Source organism: Triturus cristatus, chromosome 5_1 (genome assembly GCF_964204655.1).
Source record: "Triturus cristatus chromosome 5_1, aTriCri1.1, whole genome shotgun sequence".
NCBI lineage: Eukaryota > Metazoa > Chordata > Amphibia > Caudata > Salamandridae > Triturus > Triturus cristatus.
In genome coordinates this window covers 917,259,463-917,281,319 of record NC_140587.1, presented here as the reverse complement: position 1 = coordinate 917,281,319, position 21,857 = coordinate 917,259,463, and positions in this window count along the sequence as shown.

Here is a 21,857-nt window from a genome sequence, read left to right as displayed (position 1 = left end):
GCTGTTCCAAGGTTCCTCCACACGCCCCCCCTCCTCGCATCGAAAAATGGGTGCTCCAACTCCAGGAATTCCAACTCACGGTGGAGTATCGGCCGGGCACCCGGAACCCTGCTGATTTTCTGTCGAGGCACGCACGCCCTGCCACGGACTCGGAAGCTGCAGAAGCCGCGGCCACGGAGGAATACGTCAGGATGATCGTGGAAAGGTCACGGCCGCTACCGATCTCTTTGGAGGAAGTGGCGTGAGACACCAAAGATGATGACTGCCTACAGATCGCCATCCAAGCCGTCACGTCAGGCAACTGGAAAGCACTCCAAAGCCCATCGTCGTTCCGCACACCGGATGCCCAAGCGACCCTTAAGGCCCTCCATCAAGTCTGGAACGAACTGTCCGTATCTCCGGAAGGATGCCTCCTGAGAGGGCCCCGTCTGGTGCTACCTAACTGCCTCACCCAACAGGCAGCCCTCCTGGCGCACGGCGCGCACCAAGGCATTGTGAAGTCGAAGAACCGCCTTCGGAGCAAGCTCTGGTTCCCCGGCCTCGACAGGATGGTGGAGACAATCATCCAGCGATGTCCTGTGTGTCTAGCGACCAGCCTACCCAACCCTCCAGCACCAATAATCACAGAGGAAGGACCAACGGCTCCAGGGGTGCGAGACAGCGCAGACTTCGGCAGCCTCCCCGGGGGAAAGTACATGCTGGTGGTGGTGGACGATTTCTCGCCATACCCCGAAGTGGAGCTCCTGTCCTTGACAGCCGAAGCGGAGGTAGTTCCCAAGTTGGAAAAGATACTTGCCACACACGGCCTCATTGGGGAGCTGCGCACGGACAATGGTCCCCCGTTCAATGGCGCCGAGCTGGCAGAGTATCTGCAGTCACACAGCATTAAGCACCGACGCATCACCCCGAGGTGGCCGCAAGCTAACGGGGAAGTCGAGAGCCTAATGAGAACTCTAAACAAAACAATTCAGATCGCACTGGCGGACGGCCAGGGCATAGAGCTAGCCCTCTATCAATTTCTACGGGAGTACAGGGTGACGCCCCACTGCACCACGGGGGTTTCTCCAAGCCGCCTCTGTTTCGGCAGAACGGTCACCGACACTATTCCACACCATCCCAGGTGGGCGTCAGCACCGACCCCGCCTAACCGGTCCATGGAACAAAGGAAAAAAACTAATCGCGAAGCATCCCGGAAAAGGAGAGCTGCCGACAGCCCCATCCAAGTGGGTGACCGAGTGCTGGTGAGAGACCGCCACCCAGGGGGAAAGTTCCGCCTGCCCTTCGAGCTAGACCCCTGGACAGACACGAGGATCAGCGGAACACTGATCATGGCGGTCAGGAATGGAGAAGAGGTCACAAGAAATGTGTCGTTCTTTAAGAGGGTCCCAGGCGAAAGAGAGGAAGAGTCACCCAAGCAAGAAGACTACTTGCCGGCGGCGCCCCCGAGTCCCAGAGAGGCCACGGAAGAAGAGACAGCTGCGGCAGGAGATACTCCACGTAGAGTCGAAGACAAGGAGAGCGCCTCGACCACACCGGCCCAAGGAGATCGGGAATCGCAAGGGACACAGAGCAGCCCCAGCGTGGTGGGTACAGACTGTTCGGAGGACATGTTTCCGACTCCTTCAGAAGGGCGCAGCCAGAGCAGGTACCACCTACGCCCATGCCCACAGCCATCCCAGATGTACCGAGACTTTGTGGCCCGATGTCAACTCCCGAAGCGGAAGTGAGCTGCACCAAGACCAAGTAAGACTGTTCTTTTGTTTGTTCAGGAAATCTACAGAGACTGGGCTAGAGACTCTAGAAAAGTTTGTCGTTATGCATAACGTTTGTTCTGTTTTTGCATTTGTGGGTAAAGGAGGAATGTAGTGTTTGCCAGTGGACCCTACCACTGTCACGGGGGTCCCTGGCAATAGCGAAAGTAATTTCCCCCCTTGAGCGTGCCCACCGTGGACGTGTCTGACGTCCACACGGGAGGCACGTGACTTGAGCAAATAAATGGCCCGGAGTGCTGGGCGTGGCAAGCAGTGTTCTAGCCACCACTTGAGAACACGTGTGGCGTGGCTACTAATTTCTAGGCCCCAGGCCCCAACATCACACAGACCACCACACTGAAATGCGTTTGTCTAACGCCTGATGCATTGTACTTGGCAGGGCTGCTGGTGTGTCCAGGCATCATATTAGGAGCACACTTCCACATAAAAAGAAATTAATTAATTTCTGTCCTTCCTGACTGAAGAGTGTGAACAGGTAAACAACCACAACTGCCTGTGAAAAAGATACCAAAGAAAGCTTAACCCACATAATGAACATCTTTCTGTGGTTTAGAGTTATTTTGGACTTCTTTTAACAGGCAGTTGCAGTTGTTTTGTGAAAACGTCCTTGTTAAAGGGTTTAGGGTTGGGCTGGAGTAAGGTAGTACTGTGGTGGCCTGAAGAACAGCTGGAGGCCCGAAGAAATGTTACTGGTGCCTCCAGGGAGACTGAAGGGCGAGGAATCTGCAGAAGCCAGCTAAAATGGGGTGATAATTACAGAGAGCAGTATAAAATGCAGAAGCTAACAAGTCGGAGACATTGGTCCTACCTGTGCAAGCCTGGACAGCTTACACAGCAGCATTTTAGAACAACAAAGTGGGAGATTTAGAAAGAAAATCGGGGAATGTTTTTCCCTATTGACTTATATTGAAACAGAGGTAAAAAAATCAAATGGGAGACAGCTAAGATAACACCATGTGTGGCTTAAGCAATCGTGAGTCTCCCATCTGTTGGCATGTGTAGACGTAGTATCTTTGAATGATGGTCAGCTCAGTATTTAGTCTGCTTAAAAAGTACATTATTCTTTAAGCCCTGGTTCTTTGTGGGACTGTAGTCTAGACCTTCTTCAGCACCCAGTACAAGCAAATGCTGTCAAGACTAGTCCAAGCTCCCTGCACAACTTTTCAGTGGTATGCCAGTTTAGGAGAAAAACATTTCCTTTTTTCCAGATGACAAGTGCCTGAGAATTTTTTTCACATGCCACATGTCAGTTTTCCATAGATGAGTCAAGAGTGTGGATGGGTACCCATGGCTGAAATATGTGGGGGAACAGCTGAAAGGAAAGTGATTTTCTCACAGTGCCTTTGATGGGGTCATAAAAAGTGTTGTATAATGGTCATTCAATCTTTGGCATCTCTGAAAAGCTCACAAAGCAATGGTTATATAAATGCTAATCATAATTTCCATTCTAAAGTGTATGAAAGAAATGAACAGATACTGATACAGGGCTGTGTGTGTCAGCATGCACATGCTCATGTGGGGCCAGGAGCCCCTGTGTTGTTTAGGAACCCTAGCGACCAGGGGGTGGCCCGTGCCAGGGCAGTCATCTTATGCAGAGAGTGATGGTTGGGCACGAGTGATCTGGCAGAAAGGCTATTTTGAATACCATTAAATAAGGAGTGATTGTGTGTGAATTATTCTTATTACTCTTCTCCTGTGGGTTTTGCATTTGCATGTTGTGGTACCATTGAAACACAGGAGACAAAACAATTGTGGGTGGAGGAAGATTTTCAGGGTGGGAGATCCCATTTAGGCCAATTGGAGGCATTTTGCTTGTTGGGAGGATACAATTAGTCCACGGGGGACACTCTCTAGATGAGGGTGAGTTGAGCAGTGCCCCAGAAGTAATGTGTGCTGCAAGAGTCAGAAAGGGATAGAACAGTGCAAGACATGAGGGAGGGAGAGCTGTACGAGTAGGAATAGAGAAGGGCACTACAGAAATTCAGGAGATAGAAAGGGAGACTGTGCAGGCCTGGGGAATTAATGCAGGTGTCAGCAGTGATAGAGGGCTGAAGGAGCCTGGAGGGAGAAGGCAAGAGGGATGACCTACTCCTATACCCCTCATGGCCAAGTACATTTTCCACTGTGCAATACGAACGAATAAGCTTCCACCCATTACACATGTTCTACTCTCCGAAAAATGTGATGCCTCACACGTGCTTCAGAATGAGGGGATGATGTAAAAACCTTTTGCTCAAAGGGTGCTCAGTTGTATAAAATGTTAAGTTCACTGGTTTATACAGACAAGCAGGAAAGCCATGGATGAATCAGAGTGCCCCCAGACATCTCTATCGTCTGCACACACAACTCAGGCCATGTTTAAAAATAGATTAAAGAAATTGAAGATAATCAAGAAAACTCAAATTGAACAGGGCCCTTTGATGGAAGAACTTGGCATAAAAGTAGATGCATTAGATGACAAATTAGGAGTTTTCACACAGGTTCCTCAAGATACTGTTTCCAAAGTATACAAGTTGGAAAAATGCTTCAACATATTGGAAATCAAGTATGCAATGCAGGTTAACACACTAGCTCGAAAATGCGAAGACCTAGGAATAAGTCTCAACGATCCAACTTGAGGATAGTTGGAGTACCTGAAGAACTCAAATGGGAACAAATGGCATGACGGTGTAGGTCAATGTTTTGTTAAAAGAAAGCCTGAGAGAAAACCTTCTTAATAGCTGTCCAATACAGATCTATCCATTACTATAGCCAACAGGGTACCCACAATGATACCAAAACCCAGGGGTAAGTCCAGAACTATTACCACCTCCTTTCAGAATTATAAAATCAAAGAAGTATTTTGCTGCCAAAAAGGATTTGTCTTTTCTGTATTTCTTGATCTGACACGGGAGACTGCAGAATGTAAGTAGGACCTATGTTTCTGGATTCCAGAATTTCATAAGTGTACTGAGATCTGGGAAAGGTAATTATCCAATCTAGAGGAAAGGAAAAACTGATTCAGGACTTCCACTTGTTTTGGAATTAAATGGCATATTTTTGAAGAAGCCATTCAGTGCATGACAGCAAGTCACCTTGCTCGCTGTGTGACAGGGAAAGGGCAGGAATGCGCCATATTTAACATAATATGACTTGTTCCTGTCTTTTCCCAGCGCTTGCACACAATGTGCTGGCTAGTGCCAATGCAGGCACTCCTGCACCGTGGTGCCCCTTCCTGCCCAAAAACAATGCCCTAAGGCATTTTCCTCTTTCTATGTGTGCTACAGCACACATAGAAAGAGGAAAATCCAAGGAGAAATAGAGATATTTCTCCTCGTTTTGCCTCCCCTGGGGATGCGTAGCAGTTTTGGCGCATTCCCAGGTCTACCATCTAGGGTAAATCTCGAAAAGCGTCAGAATCATGAGTTTTGCATGGCAAAACCCATGCACCACCCATAGAGCACCTCCCTGGGGCAGAGAAATGCAAGGCAGCGATTTGCTCTGGGATGTGTTACTCTGGATTCTTAAAGCCACTCAGGGCTACGTAAGGGTGCCTTGTGTGGCTTGATAAATCATCTTAAGGGTGATGCCACTTTTGCACCCCATTACATGGTGCAAAAGTGACGAAACCCTTTGATAAATATGACCTTTGGTGTGACGAGATCTTGGAAAGAGCTTCAAAGGATACACAAAAATACATCCAAAGGGAAGGAAAAAGGTGAGGTCTATCAACCTTCTGAAGAAGGCCCAAGAGTGGAATGGAAGAGACACTGCAGAGATCCAACAGAATGTAGATGACCGAGGAAATGGGGACTATGGAAGGGATTGTGGAAAGGCAGGGAAGAAGGAAAATAGGCAGAAGATAATGGCACCCAGAAATACAGATGAAACCACTGTTTATTGATGTATCCAATACAAATTATTTCTCTAAATGTTCAGGAAACTAATAAAAAAAATTAAACAAAGCAGGATTAAACAGGAATTCGATACTCTCAAGCCTGGTATAGTTTGTCCCCAAGAAACACAAGTGGCTGTGAAGAACAGGGAAGTGTATGCAAGACTTCATGCAAGAAATGTTTTGAGAGCTTGTCAAGTGCTTGTCCTAAATGTACAGATGTTCTAATTTCTCATTCAAGTTAGCAATTATTTACAATAAAAAGAAGACCCGGTGTACAATGTTTTATAGTTGAGTGTAAAATAGGACCTTATTTACTGTATATTTGTTCAGTACCTGGTCCTAATGAAGATAAACTGTCAATCCTTATAGAAATCAAGGATTTACTACAGACACTCTCAGATCAATTTATAACAGCAGTTAATTTTAACTGCATAATCTTTCCCATTAAACATACGCCAACAGGATGCTCTTGGATGACCAGAGTAAGACAATCTATCTACTCTTCATTAGAAAATGCGGACATGTTTTACCTATAGAGTTGGAAAAACTCAAAGGCTACAGCACATACCTTCTTTTTCGATGCACACTCTCAATACTTTAGAATAGACTAGTTTCTGGTTAATAAAACATTGGCTGCAAGAATGGCAGTTGATTTTAATTTGATATGAGTATGAAATCATCAAGATAAATATAAGCACATGCAAAAAACTATGATGGACCTTTCTCAAAGCTTTATTGCAGAATGAGATATTAATTTGAGAACTACGATTATTGGCCACAGAATTTCTATCTATAAAGTTGGATGCAGCCAGTGCTAATATAGTATCAGATATTATTAAAGCCACTATATGTGGTTTCACTAATGAATATTCTACAAGGAAACAAAAGCTTTCTCAGTGGGAGGCTACACAATTATGGGCTAGGTTAAAGGAAAGGGAATGTGCCCACACTGGCTAATCATTGCAAAAAATCCTCTACATGTTAGAGTATGGTTAGAAATTCTTAATATAAGATCATAGATTAGAGGACTGTGAATTAGAGGTATAGCTCAAGGACTGCAGAATACAAGGTATCTGTGATTTGAACTCAGAGTTAAAATTGGATCATTCTTGGCTGCTCAAAAGCAATAATACATCAGAGCCTACACGGCCTTAGAAATGATTGCTATAGAAAGGAACCCCTGTACCTAACTTATCTGAGATAGTGTCTGCTTTTGCCCAGTTTTATTCTGAGCGTTATACTATTTCAATGGAAATGCACAATTCACAATTCAATTTCTCCTTTTATACAACAAATAACCATGCCTAAGTTAACACAGCAACAACAAGTTGACAAGATCAAAAAAGCAACTTTTCCAGAACTTTAGAGATAGTCCACACAACCTCTCCCTAGGCAAAGATACTCTACGTAGTGAGCTGTACATAAAATTGTATATTCAAAATTTGACCTTATTTCCTCCAGATGCCTCATGTAATTATGTTTGGTGGCCCATCCTTAGAAACCTGGAAGAATGCTCACATAATGACTTATGTCAAAAGGGCAAGTTTCTTTCATGTATAGGATCATGCTGACCTATATCTATTCAATGCTCAGAATATAAAATGTATACCTGAATATTGGCCATTGGAGTAATCAGGTTATTGCTGATGTAGATACACCTTGGCAGGATGGGTTTATCCAGGCAGGAAAACCACCATTCATATGAATTTTGCAGACACTTTAATTAATTAGGCCGAAAGACTACAGCCACCCATCTCGTTAATGGACTTTGATGCTGAGAAGGCATTTGATCTGGTCAAATTGTTTTTTTACTTGGGAGGCCATGCAACCTTTTGGATTTCTTGAGTTAGCTATAAAGTAGACTCACACTATATATCATGATCCAGTTGGTATTATTACCATTATTGGCTGTGGTTAAATCCCTTTCAAATTAGGCAAGATATGAGGCAATACTATCCTCTCTCTCCATGTCTGTACACCCTGTACAACAAACTTTTTTTGAGGCTGCTAGTGTCTTAATAACCTTCACCCAGGAAGAGCACTATAGGCGATCAAAAAAGCAGCGTGTTCATTTCGAGTACATTTTTGGTATACATGAAATAGAGGCAATACAGAGATTCTAAACAAGACACAAGAGCAGTACTTGTACCCCGACTAAAATATTTGGGAGTTTGCTTTACCCAGGAATATGATTTAGTCGAGCCTGTTAACTATAAATGAATTCTTAAAGAATTCCCTTATTTGCTCTATAAGTGGGAAGGACTCCTCATGTCCATTTTAGGTCAGGGTAATTTAATAAAAAAATTGTATATTTCTTAATATAGTATATCTGTTTAGAGCTCTCCAAATTTGCCACCCAATGTAATTTTTTAGAAATGTTGATGCTTTGATCACATCCTTCATTTTGGTATAAAAAAGGCCCACACACTCCTTGAGATTCATGCGATTACCTGCATTTAGATGATGAGGAACCCTCCCTAACTTTCATTTCTACTACGTGCAGCACAATGTAGCTGATTAATCAAGCTTATTAAAAACCTGTCTAACACCCCACCATTCATGAAACTATACTGGAAAAACCACCAGCTTTGTTATTATTCCAATCTGCCAATCCCAAACATCACCCTAAACACATCAAGTTTAAGGTAATATTAGCTCTTCTTAAAGCTTGGACAGGTATCTCTAGGTGCCTTAAATATCTACCCAAATATATACCCATCTGGAATAACCATCTGCTCCCTATCTCAATTAAAAGACATCATTATGGGCAAATACACATTTCTTATGCCAATTATTTTACCAATGTAACCTCAAAACTTTTATCCAATTTAATGATTAATTTAATGTAAAAAGAGGTTTTTAAAAAAAATAAATAGACAAATTAGATCATTGCTAAATGAAATAATTAAATTAATTATGAGCCCCGATGAGCTACTGAAAATATGTTTCTTGTTACTAGAGGAAGCGCCACAGAAAATTTCAAAGTACTACCGTATGTTGAATTAATAGACAGACAGCCATTTTGCCAAGTGGGCACTAAAGTGGTCTAATTGACTGAGAGAACATATTACACCAGAAACAATCTCTCAATCAATCTCAGTGAGCTGCTCTGTTAATAACACTGCCAGATCCAGTCTCTTGTATTATTCTAACTTCTGTGGTCAGTCATGGAACAGCGAGTTTCCCTAGATGCAGAATCCTAGAGGTGGGCCTTGTAAATTTGTGCGCTACCAGTCCCAAGATTCAAACCTACAATGAATGTTTACTAATTCCTCAATATTGGATATACTCTATTCAACCTGACAACTTATGAGTTCAAGAGTTACTGGACATCTATAATTATGAGAAACAAACATAGGCCTGAACAATTTCCTCAAATATATCAATCAGTAAAGTATTTATTTTATTTAATCAAAATACTTACATTCTATAGAATTGTATGCATGTAGGAAAATGTCACTAGTTCTATTCTGCATTCTAAATATAATAGTAATACATTTAAATTATTATATAGATTAATTAATTTCTAGATGTTTCAGTATTTGTTCATTTTGTTAAATTATTAAATAGATTATTTTTAGTTACTGAGTATTTTTCAGGGTGATTGTGTATTTTATGTATATTGAAATATTATAATTATTTTTCTTTAGCACAATGTTGGATGTGTAGGGTAATAGGGTTGGAAGTGTTTTAAAATGTATGTTTTTTTAATCTGATCATAGATTTATTAATTTTAACTGGTTAATTTGTTTATAAGTATGTAAATTCGTCAGCATATTTTTGTTAAATATGAATATTTGGTTAGGTTGATAAACATTAAATTGTATAATTATGTTGTTTGTATTAAGAGCTATTTTACAATATAATGTGTTTGTGGCTAATATGTATGATAAACCATAAGAACTGTTATTAAAATCATCGTCTTTGTTGGTTGTTTCTTCTGTAGGGAAGTAGCATTACACGTTTAAAAACAAAATCATTAATTAAATAAAATAATTAATTTATTAATAAATGTTTCCAGATGCTTGCACTCAGAAAGTAGCATTGAATTCCTTTGAGTCTTTTGCAAAAGACCTTACTTTTTGAGTATTTTCCAGTTTGTCTGTGCCCAGCTATTTTTTGTGTTTACGAACTACTTAGCAGAACTGATGAGAGGTTTGTGTGTTTTCCCCATATGAAAGGATCCAAGAGGAGGAGGTGGGGGCTACCAGTTTCAAGACAATCAAGATGACATTTCTATTCAGGAAAAATAATGGAACATACCTAAGCACAACACCCCCAAAGTGGATATTCTGTTCTATAATCTGCCTTTAATAAATGAAAGACCTCCTTTTTGCTTGACTAGATTTGCACATGCCTTTCCACTGTGACTAGATCCACAACCTTTGGATTTACACTGATTCTAGAATTTTTATTTCTCTCCACATTGCTGAAATGATCAAGAGCTTCTTGTTCTCTCACTGGACCCCGTAATGATTTCTTTACTTTCTCTTTTATTGATGACAGTGTTAACACTTTAAATTCATCATGCATGGACTTCTGCAATGTGCTCTATTTAGGCCTTAATAAGACCACAGGTCCAGAAGGTTTCATCCCGGCTACTGCTATATTTCTGTTACTATGGTCTCATTACCCCATTACCTTATTAACTGCACTGTCTCTCTGTGAAATAGAGAATTGACATTAAGTATATCACACAAAACCTACTAAACCACCAGTAGGTTTTCTGACTCAAATGTTGGTCCATTTTGTTACCAGTTGACTATTAATAACTGGCTTGCAACATCTTTTGGAGTCCTCATTTGTGCTCTTGCTCAACTGGGTAGATGATCACTGTTTGTGCTGCTTGCAGATAGAAGGATTAAATACGAGTTCAATTCTCTGAGAGAGACGAAGGGCCTCCTTAGCTTCATATACAATCTGAATACCTGACTTCTCCACCCTGATCCATAAACGTTAATAGCTGAGCCACCTTTGCAACTGTATTAAGATGCCCTTGCTGTCCATACTCAATAAATTAATCGCCTGAATTGTCACTGTGAATGACTCATAAGACATTAATCGAAAAGTCAAATGAGGTGTTGTAGCTGATGCTTAACATTCAGTGAGGCGGCTTCTATATCAGGATGTGAAGTCAGAAGAGTTTACCAATGTGTTGCGAGGATAATGTATGGTAGAACAAATATATACTTACAGTTGAGAGAGATTACTATGTTGAAATCCTTGACAATTGACTTAGTCCACATCATAAAACTGTGCCTAATCTGCGACAGGATTGAAGAAACATTTTTTATCTCTCATACAGTAACACCTATTACAATTCTTGAAGAATAGTGCATTTGTGTGCAACATAGATTTGTGCTACTCTTGTACACTTGGCAACAAGAGTGTACTCTGTGTTGGGGAAAGTGTAAGAGCAGCCTAGTTATGAACTGCTGCCGATACACTCAAAGCATAACAAGGAACTTGGTATCTGCATGTTCATGAAAAATCATTAGTTTGGCATCACTTGGATGATGTTCAGCTGGAAATAGCAAGCTCACATCTATTTAACAGAACGCCACCAACAATCAAAGAAGGACTTTAAAGAGGCTGTTTCAAGGAATTCTGATGAACTAGGAAAGTAATTAATTACCCCTGACTATAGGGTAATAATTATGGATCTTTGGTACTGCTCAACATGGACACATCTCTATCATGGGAATTAACCAACAGAGAGGTCAGGATTCCCCCCTGTGTAGGGTACAATGTTCTTGGATCTTGTCTATTTGTCCATTATGCCAATTAAAATCTCTCTTCAGTTTATCTGAGATGTGACCTGTCTTCCTTTAGTTCGCTAACTTTTCAGTTTGTTTATTGAGGTTTTCTAGTTTGTCTTTTTACTTTGAGGGAGTTTGTTTTTGGGAGATGTGGGTAACTTGTTGGGGTGGGCATGTGAGTAAGATATGGTGGTCTAATTTCTTTTATGTTTTTAAGTGGTTATTTGTTTTACTCTTCCTGTCTCTGTCACACAAAGGGGCCGATTCACAGAACTAATCTTAGATAAAATCCTAAACTTAATACTTTCGGTATTCACAAAAGGCATTTAGTAGTAGTAAAGTTAGGAGTCCTAACTTTACTACTACTAAATGCCTTCTGTGAATACCAAAAGTAGTACGTTTAGGATTTTATCTCAGATTAGTTCTGTGAATCGGCCCAAATGTTTTCTCCTGCAATGTTTTGACCATATATTGTGAAGCTCTACACCATCCATCTTAATTCAGTTACTAGGATTTTAAGTAATAAAAATAGAAATAAAAATTAATTTTTGGACAAATCTCTATGATATTAGTACCTGTGGATGTACGCTCACAATGAACGCGGTGAAATAATAAATGAGCAACATTAAGGGATGTATGTCGTTACAACGCACACTTTTACAACGCATGCACTTACAACGCATTTTTTACAACGCAACATCCACTACAACGCATTCCATTACATAGCATGACACTACAACGCATTTTTAAAAACTACCTTTACAACGCATTCCATTACATCGCATACTACCTTTACAACGCATACCATTACAACGCATAATATTAAATTGCATTTAAGGTAAGTGTTGGATAGTATAGGGGTAAAAATTGCTATTCTAACTCCAGGGGGTGCAACAGTAGGGTAAGTGTTGGATAGTATAGGGGTAAAAATTGGTAATCTAACTCCAGGGGGTGCAACAGTAGGGTAAGTGTTGGATAGTATAGGGGTAAAAATTACTATTCTAACTCCAGGGGGTGCAACAGTAGGGTAAGTGTTGGATAGTATAGGGGTAAAAATTGCTATTCTAACTCCAGGGGGTGCAACAGTAGGGTAAGTGTTGGATAGTATAGGGGTAAAAATTACTATTCTAACTCCAGGGGGTGCAACAGTAGGGTAAGTGTTGGATAGTATAGGGGTAAAAATTACTATTCTAACTCCAGGGGGTGCAACAGTAGGGTAAGTGTTGGATAGTATAGGGGTAAAAATTACTATTCTAACTCCAGGGGGTGCAACAGTAGGGTAAGTGTTGGATAGTATAGGGGTAAAAATTACTATTCTAACTCCAGGGGGTGCAACAGTAGGGTAAGTGTTGGATAGTATAGGGGTAAAAATTACTATTCTAACTCCAGGGGGTGCAACAGTAGGGTAAGTGTTGGATAGAATAGGGGTAAAAATTACTATTCTAACTCCAGGGGGTGCAACAGTAGGGTAAGTGTTGGATAGTGTAGTGTAATATTATGCGTTGTAATGGTATGCGTTGTAAAGGTAGTATGCGATGTAATGGAATGCGTTGTAAAGGTAGTTTTTAAAAATGCGTTGTAGTGTCATGCTATGTAATGGAATGCGTTGTAGTGGATGTTGCGTTGTAAAAAATGCGTTGTAAGTGTAGTGCGTTGTAACAGTTGCGTTGTAAATGTTGTTCCCCAACATTAAGACATATTATCTCATCACCCCTATCCTAATGGAACCCACTGGTTGCCTTGCTTGTTTACAGCACCTTCAAAACCTACTGCATCATTTACAAAGTCATCACAGTGTGCACCGCTGCCTATCTAGCTGACAAGCTCACCGTCTCTGGTGGCTTTCTGCACACTTAGAGCCAAAACACTATCATACGGGAGGCAAAGAAGTGAAAAAAGTGAAAAAGAAACAAGCCTTTTCCATCCATACACCCATGAACAGGAATAACATGCCTGTATTCATCATGACTGCCTAACCCTTGCTCTAATTCAGGAAAGAAATGAAGACACAAATCTCTAAATTAGTAACCTACCTCTCAAATGACTTGATTGCATCTTTGACTTTGACCTTGTATAGTGCTCTGCCGCCTTTGGCTATGTTTGTGCTATACAAATATCACATGCTACACACATAAATACTTACTTACTTACATACATACACACAACGTGGCACATTATTATTATGATGATTATTATTATTATTATTAATATTATTATTATTATTATTGTTATAGTGCCAGCAGTGAATGGAAAACCTTAATTCAGGAGCAGGACAGTTATGGCTTTGGGGCTGATACAAGCAGTTTTTTTCTGCTATTTTGCCATCCTCCAGCTAAACTGGAAAGATTATGTAGTTAATGGCCTGCGGCTAATATCACTTCCATTTCTTAGAGGTTGAAGTGAAACGAAAAAAGAGTAATCAAATTGTGAATGGTACAGGTTACACTTATTTTATTCTAAGCAAGGTAGAGAGGGAAAGGAGGAAGGAAACTAGAGGCAGTGTGGCAAGGGCCAGCTCTGCAGCTTTCCCTTATCCAGAGACCAGGTCAAAATTAGTATGTGGTTCTGCTGCACAGTAGCACAGCAGAGAAAATAATGCAAGTGGGGTAAATAGACCCCTGCCCCTGGCGGGGTACTGTAGGACAGTCTTGACTGGGGTGAAGTGGGTCCAGTGCTGTTGCGCCATTGATAACTATAATCCACATTTTTGTAAAGCGCAAACAATCACCCATAAGAGTCTCTAGGCGCTGGGGGCCGTCAGGAGGATTAAACAAGCTATTGCCCAGAGCCACATGGTGCTGGGCTAATCTGCCACCGGCGATCGAACTGTGATCCCCAGATTCCGGAGTCAGTCGCCCTGGCCGCGGCACCACACCTCTTCCCTAACTGCATCCTTGTTGTCACAGTTTGTAAGCTCCTGGCTGCCACCTGTCGCTCACCTTAGTCTGAGGTATCAGACGCTTTGAAACTTGAAAAGTAAGAAAGCTGCCCCCAGCAGTGTTGCCCCTTCTATGTCCAGGAGAGCCGACCCATTCACAGTAAACCATGCCTCCCTTCCCCTTTGCAAGGAGCCCTGCCATACACCCTTTCCCCAAGAAGCCTGCTATTCTGAAGTCATCGCCATGATAGGAGAGACTCCTGTCTGGTGGCTTTACAAAGCGTTAGTGCATTATTTGTGACTCCACAGAATAACTGCCTGGCAAAAACTGTAGTACAATTGCATGCCATTCATAAGGAGATCTGCAGCCATGTGGGTGCTCTTGCGAAGGGGAAAACTCATTTGCTGCTTCCACCATGCTGTCATGCCCCTGTGACCCTGGTGTCAGAGGAAAGGGTCATGGGAACAACACATCTTTTGCAGAAGTTTGGTATGTAAAGTTGAGGGTGTTCACGGCAGGGTAAATTGGGTTTTTGAAATCTTTGCTGTCAAATGCTTGAACTAATAGTCTGTAACACAGGTTTGGTAGATTGGGTAGCGTATTCTTGGTCAGTTGTCATCTTCCATTGTCCTTCATGAATTTTGGTGAGACGGTTCCAAATTTAGCACATTGGTGTTACTTCAGAGAACATGTGTGGTTATAAACATTAATTTACATGTCAGGAAATTCATTATTCAAACAGTAAGTGAACAACATGATTATATTTTAGAAACACAGAACCGTTTAGGGTGGTTTGTTCATGTGTCCTCTCCAGGCTGTTCTCCAAACATAGCCTTTGTGTAGAATGATGCTCCTCACAGCATACTGCCTGGAGCATCCCCGACAGGGGCACAAAGAGGTGCAAGCAATCTGGCTATCAATAGCTACTCTGACAGTGATCAGGAAAGAGACAAAAGACTGGCCCCCTTCTAAAGGACACTTCACACTCTGACAACAGGAACTGCAGTCCTACCCGCTCCATCTACCAAATGGAAGTGCATGAGCGTTGGGCCAGAGCGGAGGAGAGAGCCTTAATCAGGGAAGACAAGTTCACGAAACGGCGTAAACCTTTGGCGGAACCATGGGCAGAAATACTGGGGGCGTGGGATACCCGTAGCGAGACTGACTGAGATCCACAGATGGACACTTCAGACTCTGAGAGGGTGTGAGGGGCAGAGGTTGGTCCTGTTTAGGCGTAATGATTATCTAAGTGTTTATGGGCCTGAGGAGGCATGCTGAATGGGCAGACCTAGGTGCTTCACACTGTGGGGAAGACACAGGCAGCCCCTCCCCCATTTGGCTTCTTTTGTTTCGTCCCCCGCTCAACCCACTGTCCCCGTTGCCTCCCTATCTCTCTGAGAACCTCCTTCTCTCTAGTTCCCCCTCTGGAAATCCCCGGCTTTCCGGGAGGACTTGCCCCCACAAGCACTGACTTACTGTATAAGCAGAGGACCCCTGGTGGATTTATTTACATTTAAGTTTAGATTGGTGTCTGTTGATTCACAGACGCCCTTAAGTTGGGGTTTCGGTATTTTTTTCCCATCTTTTGGTTCAGTAGAATAACATACATTCTGACTCATAAAGGGCATTAATATGCGAGAATGAAGCATAGACATATACATAACTACTCCTTGTAAAATATTTTGTCACAACAAGACACTAACAAATGGATTGACAGATAAGAGGGGGCTCCCTCCTAAGGAATGAGACCTAGTTAGGAAATGACCTTGGTGCTGGGTATGTTGTTTATTTAATACTGAAGTTTATTACATAGGATGTCCAAGGTCCCCACTATTTGGAGGGGGCATCCACTGTTGATGCTGTGATCAAACATGATTTGTACTGTATTAAATATCATAAATGCCAATAAAGATGATTTTTTTAAAAATGGCAGTGCTTCAGGATGACTAATCAGTAGTTCCCCTCAGCAAAAGGTCTATGTGAATTTTTAAAGGAGCCCAACCTCTTCTGTTCCCACATCAATGTCTAGGTCTCCTCATTCCAGCTTCTGGGATGTCAGCAATATACTTCCAATGCCTGGGAAGACAACCTCACCATCATCTTGTGCACAAGAACAGGAGTGGGGTTTCCAAATAGGACTCACTGTCCTCTATTTTTTAGAGTCCCTCAGACACAAAAGTGTGTACCACACAGACCACAGAAACAAACAAATGCAACATACACTAGCTCTAGGTACCTTTAGCGTTTGCTGGTCTGCTATAGAAATGACCTAGAATGGGGTTAGGTAACATGAGTATAAATTTGAGTACGTGTTGGCGAGATGCTCTCAGTCAGTGCCAAATAACTAATTTTCAGTGATAATAAAATAGTAAGGACAGACCAATAAATGAGACTTCTCCTTAAAGAAAGAGTCTGCCCGACCTTTCCTTTTGCAGTATACAAACTCTGTACTAATCTTGAAACACTCTGGATTGTGTTAAAAGATCTCTTAATGGTGTCATGCATGAATAAGCATTATGTACATTTTAAGAGTAAGCTTTTGTTTACATTTGGTAATTGTCAATAAACTAGGTAGAGGAATTAAACAGAAAAGCACTGACAAGATTTCTTTTTCTAGAATTGATCCTTTGGGTTTGATATCGGGTGTTAGAAGAAAAAGATCAATCTGTAAATCAGGTTTTCATCATCAATCAAGAAACTGTAGAAATAAATACTACCAGGAATTTTACCTGGTAAGTAACTTCCCAGATATCAAACAAAACTGCTGTTTGTGAACATAAATAAATGCAAATATAACTATGTACTCAAGGCAGATGACAGATATTCAAACAGCATGACAGCTTCTTATGGCCAAACAAGCAACAAATGAAGACACTTTTAAAATATGTTTTAAATTTTGATGAACATGATACATCTAAAAAATGTTATCTTGAAATAAATTAAATTAGTAGCTCATATCTTAATTTATTTGCACACTTTCAGATTTAGATACCTACCTGGCCAGAAATCACGAGCTGGAGATGATGAATCAACTGAGAAATTATCAAATCGCCAACCACTTCAAAATATTGTTTTCTTCTGGCACAATATACTTTTTTCTCTATTCTTAGTGTGTTTTATACCTGTTTGATGTTCTCAGAGAATATGTCAGAAACTGTAGCAAGGTAATTAATGTCTAATAGGCACTAGAAGTCATTTCAATTATTGTTGTTCCCTGATTTTCCATTTCCGATGCTTCTCATTACTTTGTGTCTAATGTCATCAGTCATCATTAGAGCAACATCATCTTCTAAAGTATTTCTTTGGCTTTTAGAATGTATACTGCTACCAGAAATCTGGTTGTTTTTATTCTCTTTGCTTATGCTGTTTAAAACATGATATATAACATAATAAGTATGTATTGTTGTTTAAGGAATTTGTGCCACTTCTTCAAACATATCACATTACAAATCAAGTTTGGACATTTCTTGTAGTATAAACTAGGTAATTAACTCAGTAAACAACTGGTTGCCCTCAGTTAAGTTTACATAAACGTCCATGTGAGATTTATATTCTTCAAAACATATAGTGGTAAACCAGAGTCGGCTACATTTTCAATAATATTGCCTGCTATTGTAGGGAATGCCATTTTTTCAGTAATTCTTACAATAATTACTTGTTGCTTTTTAAGGTACAACTCTACAGAGCAAAATAATGTTGCCATTATTTCACAGAATTTATCTTCCTTGTGGTTATTATTCATGTCATATGTTTGGACATCAGACACTATTCTCCAGAAAAAAATATTTTTATTTTGTTTTACAGACAAACAACAAAAAGGGTATGACCTTGGACACACAAGAATACAAAAATGAGTGTGGAGGAGTTGCAGCATTAATTTAGCAATTACAAATTTCACAGCCAGGTACATTGATTCAGTCAGACAGATAGCCCCAGTCATACAGGTAATGGCAATTGTGAATCCTGGGACATTAAGCCTGGGTTGGTGGGGTCTCCCCTCCACCTTCCATCAATTCCAGATCATTTATCCAGGGGCCCCAGATCTTATAAAATGTCCTTGGTTCTTGTAGGTGCCCTTCTCAGCAAACCATATATATAAATATCCATTCCAGCCATCCACTCGTAAAGGGACAGGACTTCGGGGGATTCCAATGTTTGGCCACGTATCTTTTTGCCACCACCAGGCCTAAATTACAGAAAAGGAGCTTGGTACACCATGCATCCACACCCGTGGGTTTACCTAGGAGAATATAGTTAGGCTGTACTGGAAAGGACGACCCCCTTATCTTTCCCAATTCTGCCAGTATTGCTCATCAGTATGGTTGTGTGAGAGAGGAATCCCAAAGCAAAGGCAGGATGAACCCCCTAGCTCCCCTAGACACCAGACACTGTTAGTATTCTACATAAAAGTTTGCAAAGAATATTTTTCAGGAGAAATGCAGAGTAAACCTTATAACATGAATCATTCCCACATAGAGAGGCACTCGGCAATTCTTCATGACAAGCTCTTCAAAAAATAAAATCCTTAGAGCAAAATAATGACTCCAAAAAGATAACTGACCCGAGCCATTTATAAACCAATTCTAATGTTATTGAATTAGGAAGATTATAAACAATAAGTACATTCTCTTTCTTAAATTTTTTCTGTATTGCATATGGAGAGCCCAATTTTCAGGAATGTTTGCTGTAAACTGATTGCAGCACTTGCTGGACTCTTGCTCTTGAATATACAAACAGCTGAAAGGTTTTGAATCCCAAAATTCCTATTTTAAATCCACGATTAGTTGGTTTAGCAGTAATACTGCATTTCTTTTCATCTTCATCACCTTTTCATCTGTATTTTGGGAACTGCTAGTTGTTGAAGGAAAGATAGTATTTTCAAGTTGAATAACAATATCACCTACCTTGGTTCCAGTGACTTTTTCATCATCAATAAATGTGGTTTGACTCTGATTCATTGAGTTACCACCTGATTCATTAACATACTCTGATTCATATATATATATTATCTTTAATAGAAGTCCCTTGACTGTTATCACGTGTACCAGAATCAATCTCTGTTATTGGTGGACGAACAGGTGTCTTTGCCTTTAGTGTTGTTGAAGCGATTCACATACTTAATGTTTTTTTTGATATGCCTAAATCTTCAGGTTGTTTGCTTGCCCTATTTTCCTTGATCACAGTTATTATATTGCACTCTTCTGACACTCTTTACCAACTGTAAGAGGCCCAACATCCAGGTTAATGCATGTATTTTGACATGATTTACGTGTGCCAGTTTCTCTGAAACATAGGGTCAGTGTTGTAAATGGAAGTGAAACATCTCTGCATAAACCTGCCATGAGTGTTTCAATGGCAATGGCAACAATTTCTCCAGAGAGCCATTATAAGTCTAATTTATTCTGCTGGTATACTTTAGGATGTCAAAGGTGTTCTCTAACAGACAGTCAATCACGGAAAGTTGAATGTCATGTGTGTTTTTTTCATTTATGAACAGTAATAGTGCAACATGAGTTATATAATTAATATTGGTTGAAAGGGGTTCTGAAGTGTTGTTATAAAAATTGCCTTTCAACAGATGGTCCTCATGTTTTTCTTATTTGTGCGTATTTTGAATTTGCCATTATTCATATGATTGCTAACTTAATGAAAGACAAGTTTACAGCATCTTGACATATTGATCCTAAAAAGGTGTTGCAAAATTCAAAGTTCTTTAAAACAATGTTTTTTATCATTATACATGTTGAATATCTTATTTTTTACTTCAACAACTGTCAGTTTTACAACTGAATCTTGCAAACAATTTGGCTTCATTTGATCCTGCAAAGGATAATCAGAATAGCATATATTTTTCCTGCTTGCATTGGTTTAATTTTTGTATTTTTCCCCATAGTTGCTCCTTATTTGAAGTGCTATCTATGTGGCCTCCAGCATGTCTACAAGTGATGTTGGTTTTAATGTGCCTTCGTTATTTGTAAATTGGAGGAATTAGGAGCTGTGCACCATTGAAATGCAGATAGCTTGCATAAAGTAGAATCTGCATAGTTAGCATATGCAGATGAAAATCGTTTTTGTCTCCTTTACATACTGGAACTTATCATTCACTTGATAAAGCTCAGTCATATTTTCTAGTCATTCATTGTCTGTCAGCATTTAATACTTGTCATAGATTCTGCTGTAAAATCCAAGTTAGATGACGTGAAAGAGGACTCCGCAGTTAGTGATTTGTTTTCTTGCACTGTGGTCTGCTTAGCATTAGAAAAATGGCATATATGTATTTCTCTAATGAGCTTGTTTTTATTTAATACTTTCTCTGGTTTACAAGACTGAGATTCTGTTGAAGAGATTTGGCAGCCTCCATCACCAACAGAAGATTTATTTAATTCAACTTTTATTGTTGATAATCATGTTTCTAGAAAATGTGTTGTTATTTTTCTGAAACTGCACATGAAAGATTCCTCAAGGAGGAAGATCAGTCATCTCCGAGTAGCTTGTGAGTTGCCAGTATCTCTCCAGCACCTTGTGAGTAGCTCTTCTGTGTCCAGCCCAGCCTCCTACAATAGAAACTTTTGCTTAGCTGAATTATTTGTATAACACAATTACAAAGCATACATTCATGATGAAAATGTGTGTATTTTCAGAACTCTTAAACTGTTGTTTGGAGAAAAATGTTTGCATTTTTAAAATGTATTTAAAGCTGTTATTTGAGTTGGAGAGATTTATTACTCCCATTATTACCTTGGTGCCAAGGGGGTACAGCTATGTATTACCCATGTAGTGGGGAATTTACAAGTAACCCTGCTTAATGCACTGATGTGATTACTGCTGACAGTCTTGTTTGGGGTGGCCACTCCTACATCACTAATAGTAGTAGCTTGTAATGATTTTCATTGAACATAAATAGCTCTTTTTGCAGAAAAGGTTGGCGACCCCTGATTATATGTTCCTAGCTTATTTCTTAAAGCATTGCAAGGACGACTTTATGCTTCTTCATATATAACTGTAATAAATGGGGGTGAATCTAGTAAGGCAATTGTTCAAGCTGAATTGAATGCACTGCACATTCTAAAATACTGTGAAATATTGTTTAATCAAATCATTGGCAATGTTTTTATTTAAAACATCAATGTCATTTGTTAGTGAATGATAACAATTTCACTTTTATTATAGCTGAAAGAGGCATCTTCAGTGGCCAAAATATTTGGCGGCTGGCTATATCAGAATCTCTGAAAATAAGCACAGGTTTGGTGCCGCCATTGTTCATCAAACGTTGCTCTTTAGCTAATATGAAATCAACAGGATGTTCGGAATTGATCAGAGACCATGAATTTAAGGTGCTCTTGACTTCATTTTGTTCTTGTAACAATCATGGGTAAGTCTGACAATTGCTTTTCCTCAGGGAGACGTTTTGTGTTTGGGTTAGTTCCTCTGCAAGCAAACAGTTCTGATGATTTCTCTTCAGACACATTCAGAATTCCATCCGATATGGCAGCTAATGGACTATGAAGTGTAAAGTTCACAAATGTGTTTGATGGTTGACCTAAATTACTTTAAAAATTTGCTATAGATG